Genomic DNA, 10,605 nt, shown 5'->3' on the forward strand with positions numbered 1-10,605 from the left:
TTGGTTTGTGGTTTCCCAAGTGTTCTAAGTTTCTTACTCTCACTGCTTTCTCTGATGCCAATTGGGCAGGTTGTAGTATTGATCGACGTTTCATTGTGGGGTTTTGTGTCTATTTGGGAGACTCACTTATCAGCTGGTGTGCAAAGAAACAACATATTGAGGCTTGGTCATTGACAGAAGCTGAATATCGATTACTTGCTAACCTGCAGCTGAACTGACATGGATATGCAAATTATTGGTTGATGTTGGTCTTGTTCTTCCTTTTTCCCCTTAGATTTGGTGTGATAACATTTCTGCCATTTCTTTGGCTAGAAATTCAATCTTCCATAACAGAACTAAGCATGTGGAAATTGATTATCACTACATTTGGGAAAAGGTACTTGCTAATCAAGTGCAAGTTCTCTTTGTGTGCACTCAAGGTCAGGTTGCAGATATCTGCACCAAGGCACTGTCGAAGCACATATTTCATATTCTCAGGGACAAACTCTCCCTTCGGTTACCTCAGTTAGGTTTGAAGGGGGATAATAAGGGTAAAACTGTAAGCAGTTAAGTTTGTTAGAGGTTGTTATAAGGAGGTTATGGTAGTTTGTAATTAGTGAGTGATTAGTTGGATAAAGATGTAATTAGCTAGTTAGGTAAAGCTAGTGAGTCACTAGTATATATATACATCAATGTGTAACTTTATTGTTTGATGAAATGAAAGAATAATTTCTTCATTAGTTCCGCTATGTTCTTGATAATAAATACGATAATTTATGTTGTAAGTTTTCTTAATACTTTCCCTGTACGTTTGATTGTCAAGGAATATTTCTCTTTGCTTGGGATCTTTTAACCTCTATAGAGGACTTTGCTGGAAAATGAAGAAGTAGCGATAAAAATGCTATCAAAGAAGTCAGAATAAGGACATGAGGAGTTCATGAATGAATTAAAGCTTATAGCCAAGCTCTAGCACCCTAATCTTGTTAGGCTCTTGCGTTGCTGGAAAATTGAGAGGTACTAGAAATGATCTTGATCTACTAGTACATGCCCCATCAAAGTTTAGACAAAAAAAAAAAAAAAAAATCGGTATATATGCCCCCCACTTCTAACATTGATGGTTTCATACTATTCATTTCTAAGACATCACATTTGATTTCCTTTATTTATTCTACTTCATGTTTTGTCCAATCAGATGCATCTGAAAAATCAAAACGAATTGGGGCAAACACTTTCGAATTATAGAAGACGTTGCTCAAGGACTGCTTTATATTCACAAGTTTTTTGGATTGAAGATCATTCACAGGGACCTAAAAGCAAGTAATATATTGTTGGATGGAGCAATGAACCCCAAAATTTTAGACTTTGGAATGGCGAGGATGTTGGGATGAACTAAACCGAAGCAGACAACAATAGGGTTGTTGGTACATGGTAAGTACAAAGAGAAGATGTTATCATTCATGTGAAACCTTGTGCAATTGTTTCTGTTGCTCATTTCTACCTTCATTTCATGCAGCAATTACATGTTATCAAAGTGTATACCCTCTATGGCCATTTTTCGGAGAAATTGGATCTATTTAGCTTCAGAGTGTTATTGTTGGAGATTGTTAGTGGATAGAAGACTGCTGATGTTAATCGCTTTGGATCGTTCACTAATTTTTGCTGGATGGGTAAGTACTAAAGTTTTCTTACTTTTTAGTCCAGTGCAAGTAACTGAATGGTCATGTCAGACTAATGGGTTTGAAACTTCATTAGGCATGGGAGTTATGGAAAGAAGGCAGAGTATTAGAGGTGTTTGATGAATCGGTAAGGGAAACATGTCGACCCGATGAAGCTTTAAGGTGTATCCATAGCTTTTATGTGTGCAAGATTATCCATCTGATCGACCAACAATGTCCTTATAGGAATTTTGGTGATGTTAGCTATTCCTGCAATGTAGACACCACCATTACTTTACTAGAAACCCGATAGTGATTCAATATGGGGAGGGGTCCAGGTTCGACTTTCTCTTCCTGTAGCTAAAAAATAACATGGTTATTAATCTACGCTGCTAACACAAAAAATTTTGTAGTTACCCATTTTCGAGAAAGTTGTGTGAATGCAATAGTTTGTGATCTAATATGATGATATACAATTGGACCAAAAGGAATGGAATTAATTTTGCTCAACCTCTTACGTGGTGGTAAGCTCACCACCTCATTAATTGCCATTAAATGTTTGTAAATTTCGAAATTTGTGTAATAGATAGATTAAAAAATCTATAGAAAACTTCATTTTAATCATTGGTAAATATGACTTTTAGATTAAAACCATTAGTACGATTAAAATCTAATTTTAGTCCCTTGATACATTAATAACCTCATTTATTAATTATATTTTGATTTTTTTAATTATTTCTCTTTTTCTTCTTAATTTTTAATGTTTTAATTTTATTTCATTATAATTATAATTTTCATTTCATTTATTGTAATATATTTTGTTGTAAACATTTAGATAAATTAATTTTTGTTATACAATATATTTCGATGTACTTTGTCCTCTTCATTTAGGTACATTAAATTTATTATAATACATTTCGATGTATAGATTTAAGTACACACATTTTGGTACATACACTTCAATACAAACATTTAGGTACATTAATTCAATGTAATACATTTTGGTACTAACATTTAAATACATTAGTTCAATATAATACATTTCGGTACTAACATTTAGGTACATTAATTAAGTACTTCAAGTTTGAAGAATGTTAAATAAAATTAATAAATTAAAAAACTCTTTTTTGGTCAAAAAATAAATAAAATTTTTTATATTAATAAATTTAATTATTTAATGGGAGACATTAAATACAAAGCAAATTAATTATTTTGAATTAAGGATATAATTATAATCAATATGTAATCTAACCCAAGTTTATTTTAAATTTCAATTTTCTTGAATGATTAAAGTTAAAAAACCCTTTAAATCTAACTCATCTAACTATGACGTTTAGCAAATAAACCTACACATTATTTTTGATAAAACGACGAAATGTAAGAAATTTTCGCGGTGATAATCAAATAATTATTTGATAGAAACCTAACATTCAACCTTGACTCGTATGCTCAAGAAGTCAATCAACTCACAGTTTATTTCTCATCTGAATTCATACAGTACGTTTCCATCTTATAAAGCTGAAATCACTATCTAACACATCTGTTAATGACCCTTAACAACTTGTTAGTTAATAGATTCCACCAAAACAAGAAAAAAAACACTTTGTTAGTTAATAGAAGACAACTGTACACGATGCCACATGACACAATATCCCATCATTATTTGATTTCCCAACCAATCAGCAGCCATCCGACCTTAGCTCAGTTGGTAGAGCGGAGGACTGTAGTGGGTAATATTCTCTCAGCCATCCTTAGGTCGCTGGTTCGAATCCGGCAGGTCGGATATAACTTTTGGCACATTCAACTTTTTTTTTTCTTTCAGTTTATTTTTTCTTTCAATCTAATAAAATATTTCTGTACCGTCCAAAAGTCTGCAGAACAAATCCAATTACCCTTTTTTCTTTTGGTGTCAAATTTTCCAATTTTCCTGATCATTGAATCAACATGCTTACTCCAGCAACGTTTCTACAAAAACTCGCGTTCGTCGCGGCCATGGTCGTTCAAGTTGCAGTGTGTACATGTCCAATGTTCATGTCTGTCTAGACGACTTTGTTACGTTTCCGTATCTCTCTTTGACAGAAAAAGAAGAGAGGACGCTTGTTTCTTCTTCGGATACTTTTCTGATGATTGCAACATTTTACCATATGTAGCAGTTAATAATTGTGAGGATCGTGTCTGAAGCCTAACGATCACACCCATGTGCTCCACTTTACCCCTATTGTTATGTACACATGTTAGCCTTAATGGTTTTGCTCAAAATTTCACATTGGGGTGTTTTTTTTTTTTTTTTTTTTTTTCTCTGAAGCCTAACGATCACACCCATGTGCTCCACTTTACCCCTATTGTTATGTACATGTGTTAGCCTTAATGATTTTGCTCACAATTTCACACTGGTGTTTTTTTTTGGTCTTAATTTGTCCCAGAAATAAAATATGCACATCGTCTGTTTGCTTCAACATTTTGGCAATGGGGAAATGCATTGTATCTTTGACATTGGAAGAAATTAAGATCTAACACGCTTCTTCTGTTGTTGGGTCCAATTTTCCCTAGGTAATGTGGAAGAAGGTCATATGATCCTTCATATTTTGGACCTGTTAAACGACCAAATTAAGATTGAAACGCGCTTTTTTTCTGTTATTGCTCGTTTATACCTACTCCAACCCTTGGGTTAGAACCTAAGGCGGTATTATGCTTCTCCATCTGTCTCTCTGTAGCTGAATGGGGTGCATCCTTTGTGTTTTTATGTTTCTCCCATCTATTTGTACAAGCCTATACACCTTGGTACCAGAAGAATCTCTCGGTGCAGACCAGACCTTGATTTCTTACAGGGGAACACTTGCATTAGGCTTCTTCAGTCCTGAAAATTTTAAGAAATTCTTCCTTGGAATATGGTACAACACAATCCCAAAGAAACCGAAAGTATGGGTTGCCAACAGAGGATCCCCACTTGATTCTCCGGGTGTTTTGATGCTTAGCGCTGATGGAAATCTTGTGGTGTTGGATGGGATGACTAGAAAACGAGTTGTCTGGTCGTCTAATGCGTCAATACCAGCTTCTGCAATTAATGCCACAACTGCTGTAATGACGGATAGTGGAAACCTTCAACTAATATTTGAACAAGACATTTTGTGGCAGAGCTTCGATCATCCCTCTGACACATTGTTGCCTAGTATGAAGCTTAGCCTGAACAAAATAACAGGTCAACAAGCGTGTCTTACATCGTGGGCAGCACTTGATGATCCACAACCCGGATTGTTCAGCGTACGCATTGATCCGAAACTTCCCAGCCAGCTAATTACCTGGAAGGGAAATGCTACATATTGGACAAGTGCTATTTGCTTCGGCAAGGATGCAAACCCATCCTTTAGAAATCAAAGTGGAGAATTCTTTTACGTTGCTCACAATTTTGATGCTAATTAGATTCATTTTACTTTTGGTGCGTCAGATAGCTCTGTAAAAATGAGGGCCGTTTTGAGTCCAACAGGCTTGAAGTGTGCAGAGAGCCTCTTAATAAATGTGATTTTTATGCTGAATGCGGTCCATATAGCGCCTGTGATAAAAACGGTGATACCCTCTCGTCACAATGCAAGTGTTTGAAAGGTTTTAGGACCGAATTACATAAACAATGGGCTATGGGGGACTGGCCCGGTGGTTGTGTTCGGGAAAAGGCATTGACATGTGATAGAGGGGAAGGGTTTGAGAAGTTTGAGAAGATGAAACTGCCGGATCATGCTATTATTTTAGAAAATATGAGTACGAGTGAGCGTGAATCTGAATGCCTACGGAACTGCTCTTGCACAGTTTATGCCTATTCAAATGTGATAGAAGGAGGTACTGTAAAATGCTTGACATGGCTTGATGACTTGACGGATCTTGTAGAGAATCATGGGCTTGGGCAAACCATATATATTCGTGTTCACCGCTCTGATCAAGGTATGTCAGTTTAGTTTCTTTTGCTGTTTTCTGTGTCAATTTATATCCTTAGCAGACAAGAGACAACAAAATTCAGCCAGAAAATGATCATTAGTTGGAGCCTTTTTTGTTACTTGCAGGCGGTAAGGCCCGTAAGGGTCATGTTGGTAAGTTGTCCCTTGTAATCTCAATAGTCTCAACTACAGCAGGATTGCTTACAATAATTTTTGGCTATTTATTGTGGAAGAAAACATTGAGAAATGAAGGTAGTACTACCACACGCCACTGTTGTGCTATTGTTAGCATATTCTAACAGCTATAGAAATTAGACTCAAACAGGGAGCGTAGGAAGGAGCGTAAGCGAGGCTACAAGAAATTTTAGCCTTAGAGGTGCGACCTACCACTCTTTAGGTTAAGGAGTATATAGTAGCTGCTACAAACAACTTCTCTGAAGCTAATAAACTCGGAGAAGGAGGATTTGGTCCTGTTTATAAGGTGACCCTTCCACTGTGTGCACTACATGGTAGCACTTTAATAGTTCTTCATCATTACTTTTGAATATTTCTTATCGATGTCCCAAATTAAGTTTCATTGTTAGAGTTTAGGGGTTCCTTTCTTCTGGAATTTTTCATCCTCTACAGGGTCTTTTGACATAAAAAGGTTGTCAAAGAAGTCAGGGCAAGGACATGAGGAGTTCATGAATGAGTTAAAGCTTATAGCGAAGCTCCAACATGCCAATCTTGTTAGGCTTTTGTGTTGCTGTATTGAAGATGAGGAAATGATATTGATCTACGAATACATGCCCAATCGAAGTTTGGACAGATTTTTGTTTGGTGTATGCTCATCACTTCTACCATTAATTCTTTCATATTGTTGACTTCCAGAGCATCACATTTTATTACCTTTTTGCAACATTAAAATCATTCTTCTTTACGGTTTGTGTAATCAGATTCATCTGAAAAGACAAAATTGGATCGGGGTCACGTTTTCAAATTATAGAAGGTGTTGCTCAAGGAGTACTTTATATTCACAAGTATTCTAGATTGAAAATCATTCACAGGGACCTAAAATGACACGCAATCCTGATGTCCCATGAACATCGGGATGGTTAGCCGATATCCGAGGATAACAAAAATCATTTATTGAATATAAATGCCGAAAACAAGAAATAAATGACTTTTGTCACCATCAGCATGTGACCATCTCGATGTCGGTGGTCGGGGCGTGTCAGATTCAACTCTCTTTCTCTCCGTCACCTTCCCTCTGTGCTCTCTCCACCCAGAGCTCACACACACACACACACACATTCTTGCACACTCGCACACCAACTCTCTCTCGGATCTCCCTCACCTCTCTTGTCCCTCTCCCATCTCTACGCGTGACAACCCCAGATACTGGAGACCTCGAGCACTGGTACAAATGCAGGAGGGAACTCCGGCGAGTCTCCATCACCCTCGGTATGGGTAAGTCTCGAAAAACACTCCTAACCCTTTCATTTTGGTTCCCTTATGTCTCTGCTGATCGTTTTTGGGCATTGTGGTAGTCGGGATTTTGAGAAACACCTCGGAGGAGCTAAACCCAGATTCCGGCGTGAATGCCGTGGCTTCCAGGTCACTTTCCGGCCAACTCAGGCCGTTTCACAGCCTCCAATAGGTATAATTCGACTCCCTATTCTTCTGGGTTTCATTTTGGTCATTTGAATTGCGTGAAATGATGTTGTTTCGAGCTCCGTAGAAGTTACGGAAGTTCCCGGCCGTGTTCCGGCCTTCTTCTTCTTGAGGTCCGGCGACCCACCTAACTAACGGGCCAAAAACCGGCCCAAGTTACCCAGCCCTTTTAGGCAGCCCAAACCCTAAACCATTTTAGGCCCAAACCCGTGCCCCTTTAATCCCTATAACCCTAGAGCTGGGCCTGTGCCCATACCCCATTTGCTCGGCCCAGAGATCCTTTAACCCTTTAAACCCAAAACCAAAACCTAAAACTGTAGGCCCAAACCCATAGGGCCTTAACCGGACCCAAGCCCAACTCGGTGGAATATTTTCTAGAATATTCCCCTGTTGAGTTTTTGTTGACTTTTTTCGAAATTTACCTGGGACCTTTCTTAGGGTAATTTGACGTTCTGAATCTGTTTTTGATGTCTGTTTTCCTAAATTCAATCGTTTTAATATAGTTGTATTAATTGGATCCTTTATGTGCTTAGGTGCATATATCGTAATGATTCCGTCTTCGCTAGTTTGCGTGGCTCTTCGGTAGCGACGTATCTGTGAGTAGACCCCTTCTAAAATGCATGTTTTGATAGTAGAAATGCATACATGAAAAGCATGATTTACTGAATACGTTTTGTGAACGGTTTATGAGAAATTGATTATCATGCTATATTAAACTTATTTTGGAATACCATATTTTCTATCGAACCCATGTTCTTGTAGGGTATCTGATGGATGACGATATACTATTTAGAACATGTTTTTACACACTTCTTTATAGTATAGATAATGGATGACTTTATAGTATTAAGATGATTTTGAGATATATGTACCTATGTTTGGAAAGATTATGTTCAATGTTTTGTGCGTATTTAGTGGTCACATATTGACCTTCGGGTAGGGTGCTGTAAGAGCCTTCGGGCGATGATACTTATGTTGACCTTCGGGTTGAGTGCTGTAGGAGCCTTCAAGCGATTGATACTTATATTGACCTTCGGGTTGGGGTGCTGTAGGAGCCTGCGGGCGAAATATTTATGAAGGAAGTTTCTAAAGGAAGAGTTCTTTATGCCTTCGGGCAACACTGATACCACTAGTTAGCAAACATTACGAGATATACTTTATGAGATGTTTTATGACATGCTAGAGTTTTCGGAAAAACCTACTATATATTACGCTATTAGTTTTCATAAAAATTCTAGGGGTTAGTATCTTGATAACTGTTTCAGTATATACATATATATATATATATATATATCAACTTGGTCCACTCATGTTTGTTTTGCGCCCCTTCAGGATTTAGATTCGAGGCATACGATCCTGGAGTCAAGGCACTTCTACATCTACATCTTCGAGTCCTCTAGGTGTAGGATGCATTTTTTTATTTTTTCAATTTTATATTATTTTTTTAGTGTTCTAGTTAGTTGTACGCTTTGAACACGTTCCTCATTCGTATATTAATTATATTTAAATTTGTAAGTCTTATTTATTCTTGTTCTAATGCATTCAATAAATAGCTTTTGTCACCCTCGGGTGTCGGCCAACATGTGCCTATCCTGATGTTCTGCGAATGTCGGAATTGGGGCGTGTCATAAAAGCAAGCAACGTTATGTTGGATGGCAAAATGAAACCCAAAATTTCAGACTTTGGGATGGCAAAAATTTTCAGGATGGATCAAACTGAGGCAACTACAAACATGGTTGTTGTGACATAGTAAGTTACAATGTTTCCTTCATATATAATTGTAAACCTTACGTACTCCTTATTGCTGACTTCTCTACCATTCATGCAGCAGTTACATATCGTCTGAATATGCCCTCTATGACCTTTTGTAAGAAAAAATGGATATGTTTAGCTTTGGAGTATTACTCTTAGAGATTGTGAGCAGAAAGCGGAATTCTGCTTTTCATCGTTTTGAAGATCGGCTTACACTTGCTGGATGGGTAAGTACTAGAAATCCTAGTTCGTCTCTTTTTTTTTTTTTAAGCCTCAGACTGATGAGTTTATATACATGTTATTTCCCTTAGGCGTGGAAGTTATGGAATGAAGGAAGAGGAATCGAGGTTATTGATGAATTGTTAAGGAAAAAGTGCCAGCTTGATGAAGCATTGAGGTGTATCCATTTTGGGTTTTTGTGTGTTCAAGAAGCTCCGGCTGATTTACCAACAATGTCTTCAGTAATTTGTATGCTACAGAGCAATGAAGCTACATCACTTCCACCCTCCAAAGAACCTGCTTTCTCAATACATAGGGGTGCCGGTGCTGTTGGTTGTTCTTCTCAAACACCTGCCAGTTTTTTGAACAATGAACTCACTGTTAGTTTGCCAGAAGGTCGATAGAGGTTCATATTTCGTTTTGTGAACGTCAAAATTAAATATGTCAACCTCAAGAATAAGATTATGACATTCAACTCTTCCTTTCCATATCAGAAACTGTAGATCCTTGATTTTGTTATAATGTATATCTATTTAAAACAGAAACAGGAAGATTTTTGGGATGAATCAGACTATCAAACTGATGCAAATACCAAAAAGATTGTTGGCACACGGTAAGTGTTATACTGCACATGTTTTTGTTATGTACTAAACGTTATGCAACAAAGATTTCGAAGCAGACAAAGGGAGGATTTGATTTTTCTGGCGAAAATGATCCATCATCAAATGGAAACGCTTATACCGTTGCTTACAAGTTTAACGATGATGAGGAGTATGTTTCTTATGATGTCTCAGGTAGTTCAATAAAATTGAGGCTTAAGGTGAATCCAACTGGGCGGATTGATCTACTTAAGTGGACAGATCACATAGTACACGGTTTTCAGGGTGGAGCATGCCTCTTAGTCGATGTGATTTTTATGCTCCTTGTGGTCCAAACGGTGCCTGCAGTACAGGAAAAATGAACCTCTCGCATCACCATGCAAGTGTTTGATAGGTTTTAGTCCAAAATTTCAAGAACAATGGAATATGGGGGATTGGTCCGGTGGTTGTGTTCCAGAAAAGGTACTGGTGTGCGAACGGAGAAGTGTTCTCAAAGTTGGAGGATGTGAAACTACCAGGATCATGCTATTATGCTAGAAAATAAAGTTACGAGCTAGTGTAAATCTGAATGCCTCCATAACCGCTCTTGCACAGCTTATGCATATGTAAGTGCGAGAACGAAACAGATATGGTACGGTGACTTGATGGATCTTGTAGACAATCAAATTGTCGGGCAACGAGATATTTATATTCGTGTTCATGGCTCCCAACTAAGTTTGATCAGGAGGTAAACACACAAAATCCTAATCAACCAAGTTACCAAGGTCCTAAATCCTAATCACAAAAAAATCACACTGATCAAATTAAAACTCCGAATTAAAA

At 37.5% G+C, this 10,605-nt stretch overlaps 1 long non-coding RNA gene, 1 other non-coding gene and 1 pseudogene across 3 annotated transcripts; all 3 read left to right on the forward strand.

Moving 5' to 3' along the window:
* The first annotated feature begins 3,324 nt into the window (after positions 1 to 3,324).
* Positions 3,325 to 3,417, forward strand: TRNAY-GUA (transfer RNA tyrosine (anticodon GUA)). Its single transcript has 2 exons — positions 3,325 to 3,361; positions 3,382 to 3,417. It is a non-coding gene; the product is annotated as a tRNA-Tyr (tRNA).
* A 623-nt stretch (positions 3,418 to 4,040) lies between these two features.
* Positions 4,041 to 9,793, forward strand: LOC137709194 (G-type lectin S-receptor-like serine/threonine-protein kinase B120; annotated as a pseudogene). The gene is made up of 9 exons (XR_015958303.1): positions 4,041 to 5,567; positions 5,687 to 5,844; positions 5,886 to 5,936; positions 5,967 to 6,057; positions 6,188 to 6,379; positions 6,496 to 6,611; positions 8,842 to 8,962; positions 9,042 to 9,192; positions 9,277 to 9,793. The product of XR_015958303.1 is annotated as a G-type lectin S-receptor-like serine/threonine-protein kinase B120 (transcript).
* LOC148689322 (uncharacterized) lies at positions 6,731 to 8,530 on the forward strand. The gene is made up of 3 exons (XR_015958304.1): positions 6,731 to 7,009; positions 7,090 to 7,199; positions 7,747 to 8,530. It is a non-coding gene; the product is annotated as an uncharacterized LOC148689322 (long non-coding RNA).
* Positions 9,794 to 10,605: the final 812 nt, after the last annotated feature.

Source organism: Pyrus communis, chromosome 17, assembly GCF_041283825.1.
Source record: "Pyrus communis isolate YQ-2024b chromosome 17, ASM4128382v1, whole genome shotgun sequence".
Classification (NCBI taxonomy): domain Eukaryota; kingdom Viridiplantae; phylum Streptophyta; class Magnoliopsida; order Rosales; family Rosaceae; genus Pyrus; species Pyrus communis.